This window comes from Syngnathus acus, chromosome 17, assembly GCF_901709675.1.
Source record: "Syngnathus acus chromosome 17, fSynAcu1.2, whole genome shotgun sequence".
Taxonomy (NCBI): Eukaryota; Metazoa; Chordata; class Actinopteri; order Syngnathiformes; family Syngnathidae; genus Syngnathus; species Syngnathus acus.
This window is the reverse complement of record NC_051102.1, coordinates 2,163,065-2,176,042: the sequence shown is the minus strand read 5'-3', so window position 1 is coordinate 2,176,042 and position 12,978 is coordinate 2,163,065. Positions and strand designations below refer to the sequence as shown.

The window sequence follows — 12,978 nt, the reverse complement described above, 5'->3', positions numbered from 1 at the left end:
AAGTGTAATTTTGTCACGATTATGATATTAATAATATAAATCTAGCTTTTTTTATACTTTTTATTTTATTACAAGTCAATTTTACCAGCAACATGAAAAGGATTTTACTTGAGGTGTCTTGAAAGTCTCCGCGTTGTCTTTTGCGGTCTATTTGTCAGTGGGAAAACGACTCAATGTTTCCTTGACTTCAATCCATCTGCTCGTTTCAGCGTGATTGATACTTTTACTCGGGGCCCCCTGTGGGAAAGTGCAACAGTCGCCATGAAATAAATGAAAAAATAAATAAATAAATAAATAAATGAATGAATGAATAAATAAAACAAAAAAATATCCCCCTAAAAAAAAACACACGCACACACACACACACACACACACACACACACACACACACACACACACACACACACACACATCCTTGTTAACCTCCCTCTGCAGGACCCAAAGTACTTTACTGAGTTGTGGTCCAAGAACTATGAAAAAAATCAGGCAAGTCTCAAAAAAAATCTTGTTACTAAAAATCACTTTCAATAAACACAATTCAAAACTTTATTTTACATGTCAGTTTTTCAGTCACATGTGGGGCCTGTTTCTAACCTTCAGGCTTTGCGGGGTCCACCTTTACACACATGAGATTTTTAGTCAGTTATGGGGCTCGCTTTTAATATTTCAACCTTAAGAGGTCCACCTATACACACATGACAAATAGTGAACAAATGGTGAAACAGGACCAGCCATGTGTTTCTACCTCTGTTAAGGGAAGCTCTTTCACTCATATTTTCTCCTCATGGTGGTTATTCTATTTTTGACAAAGTACTTAACAGCTTTACAGTCTCTGTTACTCAGTGCTTGTGGTTCTGCAGCAATGCATCTCTCGCAGTCAAACTTACCAGGAACCTGATTTGTCAATATATACTTCCTTAAATGTTTATTTACTGCAGCACATTCCTCTGGGGTCCAGCTTCTTTTCACAACTTTTTCTTTACCTAAGGGCATAAGAAGAGCACTTTTTAGTTGACAACTTAATTAGAACAAGACTGCATAAAGAATACATTCACTTTATGTACAATAGTCCGACAAAATAATTTAAATGAGATATTTTAAAAAGTCAACTATCTTTGTCAACGGTGATGAGCCCACAATAGACATAAGTAAATCAGTTATTATCTGGGATATTAATCCGGTCATTTAAGTTGCTCGGTGGTCTTCAGTGTCAGCTGTTTTCATATTAACAAAATTAAAAATAGATGCACAAAAGGGCAATATTAGAATGGCCCCAGTTTTGGAGGTGGGGGAAAGAGGTCTCTCATTTTCTTGACTACTTTTAAGCAGTTTTGCATTTGACCAGAGTGTCACTGCTGGTAGATGAAGCAATTCCTGGCCCCTACAGAGGTTGCACAGGCAGCACATTGGGATGCACCATTTCTCTGACAAAACCATTAAGAACAGATACAAGTTGTTGCAAAATCAGGGAAAATAAAAAATAAAAATCTGAAAAAAACTTTTTTCAGACAGTGTTTTACATGTATGGGGAATTTGCTTTGATAACGTGCTACACATAGACAAACAAAGATGATATAAATAAATTTGGATGGAAAACGAGTACTGACCTTAAACTGCAGTTTTACAAACTCACCTTTCTTTTTGGCCATTTTCTTCCACTGAGACTTGAACTCAGGTCGCTGGGGTGAGAGTCCTAACCCTAGCCCTAGCTCTAACCTTAACCCTACCTCTTACCCTAACCCTAGCTCTAACCTTAACCCTACCTCTTACCCTATTCCTAACCCTAGCTCTAACCTTAACCCTACCTCTTACCCTATTCCTAACCCTAACCCTAGCTCTTACCCTATTCCTAACCCTAACTCTTACTCTAATCCTAACCGTAACCCTAGCTCTAATCCTAATCCTAGCTCTTACCCTAACCCTAACTCTTACCCTATTCCTAACCCTAACCCTAGCTCTAACCTTAAACCTAACCCTAATCCTAGCTCTAACCCTAGCTCTAACCCTCACCTTTCTTTTTGGCCATTTTTTTCCACTGAGACTTGAACTCAGGTCGCTGGGGTGAGAGTCCTAACCCTAGCCCTAGCTCTAACCTTCACCCTACCTCTTACCCTAACCCTAGCTCAAACCTTAACCCGACCTCTTACCCTATTCCTAACCCTAGCCCTAGCTCTAACCTTAACCCTAGCTCTTACCCTAACCCTAGCTCAAACCTTAACCCTACCTCTTACCGTATTCCTAGCCCTAGCTCTAACCCTAGCTCTAACCCCTCACCTTTCTTTTTGGCCATTTTTTTCCACAGACTTGAACTCAGGTCGCTGGGGTGAGAGTCCTAACCCTAGCCCTAGTTCTAACCTTAACCCTACCTCTTACCCTAACCCTAGCTCAAACCTTAACCCTACCTCTTACCCTTTTCCTAACCCTAGCCCTAGCTCTAACCTTAACCCTACCTCTTACCCTAACCCTAGCTCAAACCTTAACCCTACCTCTTACCCTATTCCTAACCCTAGCCCTAGCGCTAACCCTAACCCTAACCCAACCCTAGCTCTTACCCTATTCCTAACCCTAGCTCTAACCTTAACCCTAGCTCTAACCCTTACCCTAGCTCTAACCCTTACCCTAGCTCTTACTCTAACCGTAATCCTAACCCTACCTCTTACCCTAACCCTAGCCCTAGCTCTAACCTTAACCCTACCTCTTACCCTATTCCTAACCCTAGCCTTAGCTCTAACCCTAGCTCTTACCCTATTCCTAACCCTAGCTCTTACCCTATTCCTAACCCTAACCCTAACCCAACCCTAGCTCTTACCCTATTCCTAACCCTAACCCTAACCCAACCCTAGCTCTTACCCTATTCCTAACCCTAACCCTAGCTCTAACCCAACCCTAGCTCTTACCCTAGCCCTTACCCTAGCTCTTAACCTAACCCTAGCAACTCTAGGTCTAACACCAACCCTAACTCTAGCATATGGTATATGGTTTTATGGGGGAGCACACGAGCAACTCTGTTGCAAATTTTTCAAGGATAAGATATTTTTGGTCCCACTGGGATTTGAACTCAGGTCACTGGGGTGAGAGTACAGAGCACTAACCACTACACTACGGAACCCACGCCATTACTTCATGGATGTTACCTATATGGTTTTATGGAGCAGCTCACAAGTAAATAGTATAGATAGGAATAGGTAAATGCCAAAATATTTGAGGTTCCACTGAGACTTGAACTCTGGTCGCTGGGGTGAGAGTCCAGAGCACTAACCACTAGAGTATGTAACCCACACCATTAATCCATGGAAGTTAGCTATATGGTTTTATGGAGCAGCTCACAAGCAAATAGCATAGATAGGAATAGGTAAATGTCAAAATAGTTCAGGTTCCACTGAGACTTGAACTCAGGTCACTGGGGTGAGAGACCAGAGAATTAACCACTACACTATGGAACGCACACCATTATTCCATGGAAGTTACGTATATGGTTTTATGGAGCAGCTCACAAGCCAGATATAGGAATAGTATAAATAGGAATAGGTAAATGCCAAAATAGTTGAGGTTCCACTGAGACTTGAACGCAGGTCGCTGGGGTGAGAGTCTAGAGTACTAACCACTACAGTATGGAACCCACACTATTAATCCATGGAAGTTACCTATATGGTTTTATAGAGCAGCTCACAAGCAAATAGCATACATGGGAATAGGTAAATGCCAAAATAGTTGAGGATCCACTGAGACTTGAACTCAAGTCGCTGGGGTGAGAGTCCACAGCACAAACCACTACAGTATGGAACCCACGGCATTATGTCATGGAAGTTACGTATATGGTTTTATGGAGCAGCTCACAAGCAAATAGTATATATACATAGGAATAGGTAAATGCCAAAATAGTTGATGTTCCACTGAGACTTGAACTCCGGTCACTGGGGTGGGAATCCAGAGCACTAACCACTACACTATGGAACGCACGACATTATTTCATGGAAGTTACGTATATGGTTTTATGGAGCAGCTCACAAGCCAGTATAGATAGGAATAGGTAAATGCCAAAATAGTTGAGGTTCCACTGAGACTTGAACTCAGGTCGCTGGGGTGAGCGTACAGAGCACTAACCACTACAGTATGGAAACCACACCATTGTTTCATGGAAGTTACGTATATGGTTTTATGGAGCAGCTCACAAGCAGCATACATGGGAATAGGTAAATGCCAAAATAGTTGAGGTTCCACTGAGACTTGAACTCAAGTCGCTGGGGTGAGAGTCCACAGCACAAACCACTACAGTATGGAACCCACAGCATTACTTCATGGAAGTTACCTATATGGTTTTATGGAGCAGCTCACAAGCAACTAGTATAGATAGGAATAGGTAAATGCCAAAATGGGTAAGATTCCACTGAGACTTGAACTCAGGTCACTGGGGTGAGAGTCCACAGCACTAACCACTACACTATGGAACCCACACCATTAATACATGAAGGTTACCTATATGGTTTTATGGAGCAGCTCACAAGCAAATAGCATACATGGGAATAGGTAAATGCCAAAAAAGTTGAGGTCCCACGGAGACTTGAACTCAGGTCGCTGGGGTGAGAGTCCACCGCACTAACCACTACAGCATGGAAACCACACCATTGTTTCATGGAAGTTACGTATATGGTTTTATGGAGCAGTTCACAAGCATATATATAGGAATAGGCAAATGCCAAAAATAGTTGAGGTTCCACTGAGACTTGAACTCGGGTCGCTGGGGTGAGAGTCCAGAGCACTTACCACTACACTATGGAACTCATGCCATTATTTCATGGAAGTTACGTATATGGTTTTATAGAGCAGCTCACAAGCAGTATAGATAGGAATAGGTAAATGCCAAAAAGGTTGAGGTTCCACTGAGACTTGAACTCGGATCAGTGGATTCAGAGTCCAGTGTGCTAACCATTACACCATGGAACCACAAGGTCCAGACCATGGCAGGCATATGCTGGTGGGAGCCAGAAGTTTTGAATTTTATTTTATTATTTTTATTTTTTTTTAATTGCTAATGTGTCAATTGCTGGGTATCTGAAACCAGTTTTTCCAGTGTCCAGAGACCAGCTATTCCAATTTAGTCCCATAATTGGCTTTCTGTACAGCGCACAAGTGGCAGGGAAGTCTGGGAGTACAGTCAAACCTCGGTTTTCGAACGTCCCGGTTCTCGAACAAATCGGAATTCGAACAAAAAAATTCGAGATTTTTTTGCTTCGGTTGTCCAACAAAATTCGGAGGTTGAACCTCGCAAGATGAGCCGAAAGGACCCGAGAAAACCCGACCGCGCGGCCCGGATGCCGACTGACTCCGTTCGTTATTGTAATTTCGTTACTTTGAGGATTGTATTAACCCCTAATCATGCCTCCAAAGAAAGCAAGTGGGAGCAGTAAAGCCATCCTAAAACACAAAGGCGCTCTTTAAGCAATGCGACAGTGAGCGCCCGGCGCGCTGCGGTTGCGCGACCGCACCAAATTAAGCTCCCTGCGCACTGAGATCCACTTAAATTTTAGAAAGTACATCAGAACTTTAAAAATATTTTCTAAATTTCAGCGACGGCTCTGTCACAATAATGCGACCAGCGCGGTGCAGTTGGGCGGTCGGCGGCACGCTACGGTTGAGCGTTCTCTCTCGCTCTCTCTCTCTCTCTCTCTCTCTCTCTCTCTCTCGCTCTCTTTCTCGCTCTCTCTCGCTCTCACACACACACACACACACACACACACACACACACACACACACACACACACACACACACACACACACACACACACACACACACACACACACACACACACACACACACACACACACACACACACACACATACAGTGTATATATAGGAGCACCATGTCATTTTTTATCCTGCTTGAAGCTTCTCCATTTGACAGAGAGTGAAAGTGCTTTACATGAATGATACTCCCAGTCTGCATTAGTTATTATGTTCCCATCAGCCACTCTAATGAGTGCCAAGACTGTCAAGGCTCATTTGAAGAGTTCACTTAAGCGACTGTTAATTATGCCATTAAATCACACATTTCCTCAACCCATTTCCCAAGTGTGCAGGCTAGTACAAAATACATCTGTACTCTTATAGAGGAAGCTTATAGCAAAAGGAACATATGCAAATGGCTTCATTTTTACCACAGGGCACGTGATGCAAATCTGACCAAGTTGAGGCTCCTAAAGAGGGCGCCATATAGCTAAAATGCCACCATCAAACGCGGTTGTTGTTTGACAATACGTTTTCTCAGTAAGCTTCTATTTAGAGCTTATCAAACTGCTATTAAATCAATGCTAATCTCGTATGTCTGTTATCAGGGTAAGTAAATCTTGAACAACAAGACAAACTGAGAAGACAAACAAAAAAGTATTCAAACGGAAAGGTCAATTCTATTGTGTTTGTCGTATACTCAAAACATATGGGTTTCAGATCAAGCAATATGAAACACATATCCAGATTTTATTTTATGGTATTCATGAATTGACCTTACTGTTCCAATACCTTTGGAGGAATTGTATATGTACTGTTGCCATAAATAACAGTATGCCCCGAATTAATCAAAGCACAGGTTGATGGCTTTAAGACAATCAACTATCAACTCCACAAAAATAAAGAGCATTAAAAAAGGAACTGCAGCTGTAACAATGCAAAAGAAAAAGAAATAATAAATCGTTTGTGGCTTGCTATTGCCCAAGAACCGCTAGTACAATCTTGGGTTTAGCTGCACTCTACAGCAATGTCTGCCATCTACTGGTCAACACTATTATTGCAACTTAAAATGAATCAGCTCGAGCAAACAGTTTCAATTTATTTTTATTTAAAAAAAATTGACTTTCCTGTTCCAGCGCCAATATTTGTCCATTATTGTTTCCAGCAATTTTAACCGAACCTAATTTCCCAAATTTTAGACATGTTCGACCACATGTGGTATTTCAAGGTCAATTTATTCCACATGGCAACAACAACAACAACAAAAGTCCCTTTCCTGGCGATAATTCCGCCATGGTCTGCACGAGTTGCACGCCAAATCGCAATTGCAAAATGAGCCGACGGAAAAAGGGATCACGGAAGCTTCTGTGGTTTGAAAAGAACATTTAAAACGTTGCCTCATAAAGCTCACAAGCTTGCCAGAAATCAATGCGTAAATCCTACTGGCACAAACTGACCCACGCTGACCTAGTTAATGCCGCGTTGACTATTGTTGGATACGTCGCTTAATTGTTATATCGCAGCGGTAATGGGAACAAACTGTCCATACAGCTTACTGTATTGAGGGGGCGGTCCTGTCTCAACAGGGGCGGAAATAGGAGGTTGTGGCGAGGCGAGCAACTTCGACACGGGTAAGCTGGCGCCCTCAAGAGTGAAGGAAAAAGGTGAGATGATAGCAAATCAAAAAATATGTATTCTTTGATTTTTGACTATTTTACAATTCAAATTGAAAATACATAGGCTCAGCCGCACCCCATTTTAACCAAGATGTTACTGCTTAACATTATGTTCGACTGCTAGTGGCGCACTTTCTGCTTTTGCCAGATTGGGGCTGGAAGGGAAAATCATTGTCAAAGGCAGTAATGGAGAAGCGGATGGATGGCGGCGGGATACAAAGAAGCTTTTCTCCACCACTGACGTCACAACACGTGCAGGAAACCACACCAGGAATGGCGCTATCACCAGCATAAAGGCATCGAGGGACTTCTTTCAAGAAAGTAATTTCATTGCTACTGATCTAAAAATAAAGGAGCAAATAAATATTATATGGGTGCAGCGTTTTAGACGTTTGGCTCATTGTTGGAAGTGATAGGATGGGGGGAGAGGCTTGATCACACAACCTGCATGGCCCGCCGACTCGTAATTTATTGCTAGACTGAGCTCAAGCAATTAAAATGGTGAAAAAAAATCACATCCACAACGTGGCCTGCATATTACCCTCTGCCTTTCTTCAAAAGTTCGTGTGAATGTGTGTGTTCATAGTCTTCATTTCTATGTGTGTGTGTGTGTGTGTGTGTGTATGTGTGTGTGTGCGTGCATGCGTGTATAAAAAATAAACACAGCATACCAATCCACCTGGCTCAGTGCAATGATTATCGCTGAGAGTGCCAGGATGCACTTAAAATGCAGCAACCATGTCATGAGCAAGTTGAGGCACAAATCAAATGTTTGACACAACACACACGCCAACAGGGTTACGAAGATGTCCTTTTCAGACTTCCCATGAAAAAGGCATTGGGTGGAGGCAATAATGAGTGCAGGAATGCATTTCGTCACACGTGAAGTTGTATCAAACGTGTGAACTTTGTGTTGCACAATCAAAGCAATGAATTGATTTTTTTTAATGCTGTAATTATGTAATTACGGCAGAAAAACAAACTCGCGCTTGCATGTAAGGTGTGGTCAGCTTTCTTTATTTAAAACGACAGGAGCATTTTTTTCGACTCAGCATCTGCTTGTTAGGTTTGTTCCCAGTTCTTCACATTTAATGCTCGCTATGGTAACAGTAATTACCAAGAGGCAGTCTTCACAGTTTAACTATTTAATGTCTGTCAGAAAGATCGATACACAGCTGTGGAGCCTTCTCTGCGAGATGCAGAAGAAGGTCTAACTCTCACCACCAAGGTTCCTGCTCTTATACTACTCTGGGCCACCCTCCTGCAAGAAGGCGACTCTGCCTAGCCTGTGAGATAATGTGTGACCTTGTAGTCCACAGGTGTCAAACACAAGGCCCGGGGGCCAGATACGGCCCGCCACATCATTTTATGTGGCCCGCGAAGACAACTTGTGCATCAAATTCGTGTCATTACTAGAATTGCAAATTGTCTTCACTTTTAATAATATCTTTTTTTTTTTTTAAATATTTGACCAGTTTTTACTTGTCTGATTTGAAAACTAGTTATTTGTCAGTTTGTTTTGTAGCTTTTACTGTATATAATATGAGGTACTCATACATTTATTTGGGTTGACAATGGCCTTCCGAAAGAAACCATGACTACAATGCGGCCCGCAAAAAAAAAAGAGTTTGACACCCCTGTTGTAGTCTTAACTGAGAGCCACTTCTACGTATGTGCAAAGAGTGTCATAGAGAAGAGAAAGCTAATGAAGCAAGAGAAGGGTTACAGCGATATAATGGCATAGCTCAAGCTACCTAGCTAATCACATGTGCCAAAGAGGCCTATTCTAACATGCTGTTATATACATATAAAATATATCAAAAAACAATTCTTGAACAACTCAAGTTGTCAACCAAGTTGCTGCTGCAAAAAAAGTAAAATATTTATGTGTATGAAAGGCAGGATGGAGCGCTTAATGAAGGAAGGAAGGAAGGAAGGAAGGAAGGAAGGAAGGAAGGAAGGCCTGATTGAAGGGGCTCCCCACCACTTTAAGGGCCTCTAATAGTTCAACACACACGCAAAACTACAAACACCCAAAGTTGAAATCCTAGTTTGAAAGTTGAACTCTCGCTTAAAACCTCAACCCTGTCAACCTGCCACGCCTCGTTGAAGGCCAAGATGTACCACAACAAACTACCCTCCCGAGTCGGGATGTCGGCTCCGCTCTCCTCTTCCTGTTCATGCCGCATTGCAGTCCTTTCAACGAGTGTCTCATTTAGTGTGAGGCAAACATGTTGAAACGTGCATCCTGTCCTAATTGGTTGCACTGAATGCAAACGTGTGTGCAACATTAGCGCTTCTAAAATCACTCCCAGGAATCAGCCATCAGATTTTTTTTCTGTTGTAAAATTGAATGTCAAAAGACAAATTAGTAAACATAGTATCAAGTGTTTTTTTTCCAAATACAGAAAATAACTTTCAGTGCTGTCTGAATGTTAAGGCGATTTCTGGCCATTGGATTTATTACTATTATGCAAGATAGAATTCATCATAATAACTGGTGAGAGAATAAATAAATATCACATTAATGTGCCCGTTCGTAGCCGAGCGTCCAGTAAACCTGTTTTTTTTTTTCTCCCCTCTATGGCTATTCTGTTTCATTCTGTTGCTGAAGGCGGCAAAGTGTGCTGGAGGAGGAGAAGTGTACCGATCATAAGTGCGTATCAGAGCACTCGCACTAGCCAAACACATTTAAAGTGTCAATTTCAAATAGCCCGACTGTGAGTGTGCCCTCAAGCTAAATAGGCCGCCAAATGTAGTCTGCTGCACACATCATGGTTCAGAATGAAGTTTGACTCACCAACACGAGAGGTGGGCTACTCCCTGCCTATTCATCACCACGATTTGCATTTTTGAGTTATGCACGGTCAAGGAACAAATGCAACTTGTGTCTCACACCACTGCACTGTTTGTTTGTTTAGGAAGCATTCAAGAGAGAAAAAGAATTATGCAAATGCAGTTGGAGTGAGAAATTCTTCTGAGACACGAAAATGACTTCCTAGTTATGTGTTATTTTCACTATTTTGGGAAATAAATGGCAAATGAAGTGTTTTTTCCCCCGTAGTGGAAGCAGTTATTTGGATGGCAAAAGATCTACATACCGTGGAAGCTGTGAGTCATTCACTAAAGCAGAAGAAGGAGAGCATAGCTTGTAGCTGAGTCACTCCAGTCACACCCTGACGAACACCTTGCCATCACTCAACCGGTTGTCCATCTCAGACACACAGACCAGAAGCTACACAACATGAATTAATATCATTCTCTCAGTTAAAAACAAACCAACTAGCATCCTTGTTTGGGATCTGTCTACTGTAGATTTGACCCACAAAATAGCAAGTAGAATAATAAGGGAGAAGATTTCCCATAACGTGCAAACCGCATGAAGGTGCCACACACAAACAAACACGGTCTCGCGCACACACACAGCATGGAGGAAATGCCAGCCTGATGCAGAATTTCCATTAACTGCTGGCACTCATGACATGAAAACATACTTCCTGCAGTGCCGAATGCATCATTTTAGCTCCTCGGGCTTTTTTTGAGGCTGTATAACTTTTTTTCCCCATCAAGAGGTGACAAAAAATAATAATAGCAATAAAAATAAAAGTAACAATAAAGGCTGTGTATATGCCCTTTGCCTGTTTGCAAACATGTTCGTTGTCTTCTCACATCCTAACCACTATTTTGGTGGAAATAAAAAAAATATATATATATAATTTTCTGCTTTTAGCAACACAGTGCAAAACTAGAAAACAATTTTTTCCGTGTTAAACTTTAAAAAAGCCAGTTTGTAAACAAAGATAAATCTCATCACATCCCAAATGCAAATTCGGGTGCATGCATCAAAATGCAGCTAATGGATTCAGCCTCCGATGTTTTTTTTTTTCATGTTCACGGTCACTGCTTTTTAAAAATGTTTTTGAAAATGTGCCCTTGCTTGATATCCCATCGTGACTCCCAAGTTAATGGGTTTAAAAAGGGGGAGGGATAAAGTGGAGGGTGGTCCCACTGTGGACTTTTGTTGGAGTACTACTACTGGGGGGGGGGGGGGGGGGGGGGGTGCATTAAAGTGTTTGAGAAGTCATCAAGTACAATTAACAGATTATATTTACTTAGGCTGAACATACCAGGCCCTTTGCTTCCTCCCAACAATCCAAACTAACGCAACACTAAAAAAGTTGAGCCCTTGAAAAGTTTACTTCAACTTTATTTTTAATGCGGAAGAAAAGAGCAGTCGCTGCGTTTTTGAAGCTCTCTCAAAGCGGCTTCGAACTCGCTTGACTACCATCAACGAAAGCAGCACAGCGGTTTCTCGCATTTCTCATCAACCGGCGCAGCTTCTTTTCCGACAATCACCACAAAAGATGTCAGTGTCATCCCTCATGTTATTGTATAATGCAGCTGATCAAACAGCACGGTGAAAGGAGCTCTTTCATAAGGTTTCATTAACGTGAGTAATGACGGACGGAATACGAGGCAATAACGGTAGCCGTGGCTCATGGCAGCGCAGATTTATCTTTCGTTTGAGGGTATTAGTGCGAATCATACAATATCAGCAAGTTAGCCCGATGGCGCATTAACAAAGAGTAGGAGACAGGCCAAGCACTGTCTGTTGAAGGCAGACAAAAAGAAAGAGCTTTTGCCGTCACTTGGATTTATCCATGAATTGGGCATGAAATATCATTAGTCACAACACGAGACAGTCTGTCTAAAAAAAGGGTAACAAAATGTTCGTTAAAAGCTTACGACAGAAAGGTCTGAGCAACTATAGAAAATATTCGGTTGAGGTTATTGATGGCAAAAGAGGCTCAAGCATGTTCTAAATACAAACCTTCGCTTTTACAGTCTTTTTCTTCCGTTATGTTCAATAAATACATTTGTATTTTATTTAATATCGCCTAAAATAATGATCAGATGCTTTTTCTTGCTGTATTAGAAAAGATAGAGATTTTTTTCTCACACTCCATTATTTGCGACAGCATCAGTGCATTAACTTTTAATTCTAACCTTATCATTACGATTTCTGCTTAGCAACACTGATGTACTTTGAGAAGGCTTTATTGGCACAAAAAACTCAGAGAAAAAGAAATCACTTAAAGGAGAATTAGAAAGCATGAGATCCGTTCTCATTGAAGTTTGCATTTTCGTTTGAAGTTTGACTCAGATTCTTAAGAAAACATTTATAAATTCTGAGTTCCCAGGATCCACGGTAATTGTTTTTCACTAGATTGCAGATTTGTCATCTTTTGCGGGCGGGTCTGGAACAAATTCATTGGGATGGAACAAGGGCTGATTGTTTTTCAAAAGAGTGATTGTAATATTTTTGGGAACAACATTTGCTAGAAATCAACAATTCACATCAACTTTTTTGGGGGGGCTCACGTGTGCCTTACAGAATTTTTCCGGTGGGACACATATCACATCTCTTCACAGCCCAGTTTATGTTTCTCGCTCGAAGCGCTTGCTCCGCCTTTGAAATGCAAGCCGCGTATCGTGGGGTCGACCAAGGTAGATCTTAGCTGGAGGATGCGCGACTCGGGTGTGTGTGCGTGTATCACCATCTGGTCGCCATGAGCG

General features: G+C 41.7%; 1 non-coding gene across 1 annotated transcript; it reads right to left on the bottom strand.

Annotated features, from left to right (window-relative positions):
• Positions 1 to 4,872: 4,872 nt before the first annotated feature.
• trnaq-cug lies at positions 4,873 to 4,944 on the bottom strand. Its single transcript has one exon. It is a non-coding gene; the product is annotated as a tRNA-Gln (tRNA).
• Between the last annotated feature and the right edge of the window lie 8,034 nt (positions 4,945 to 12,978).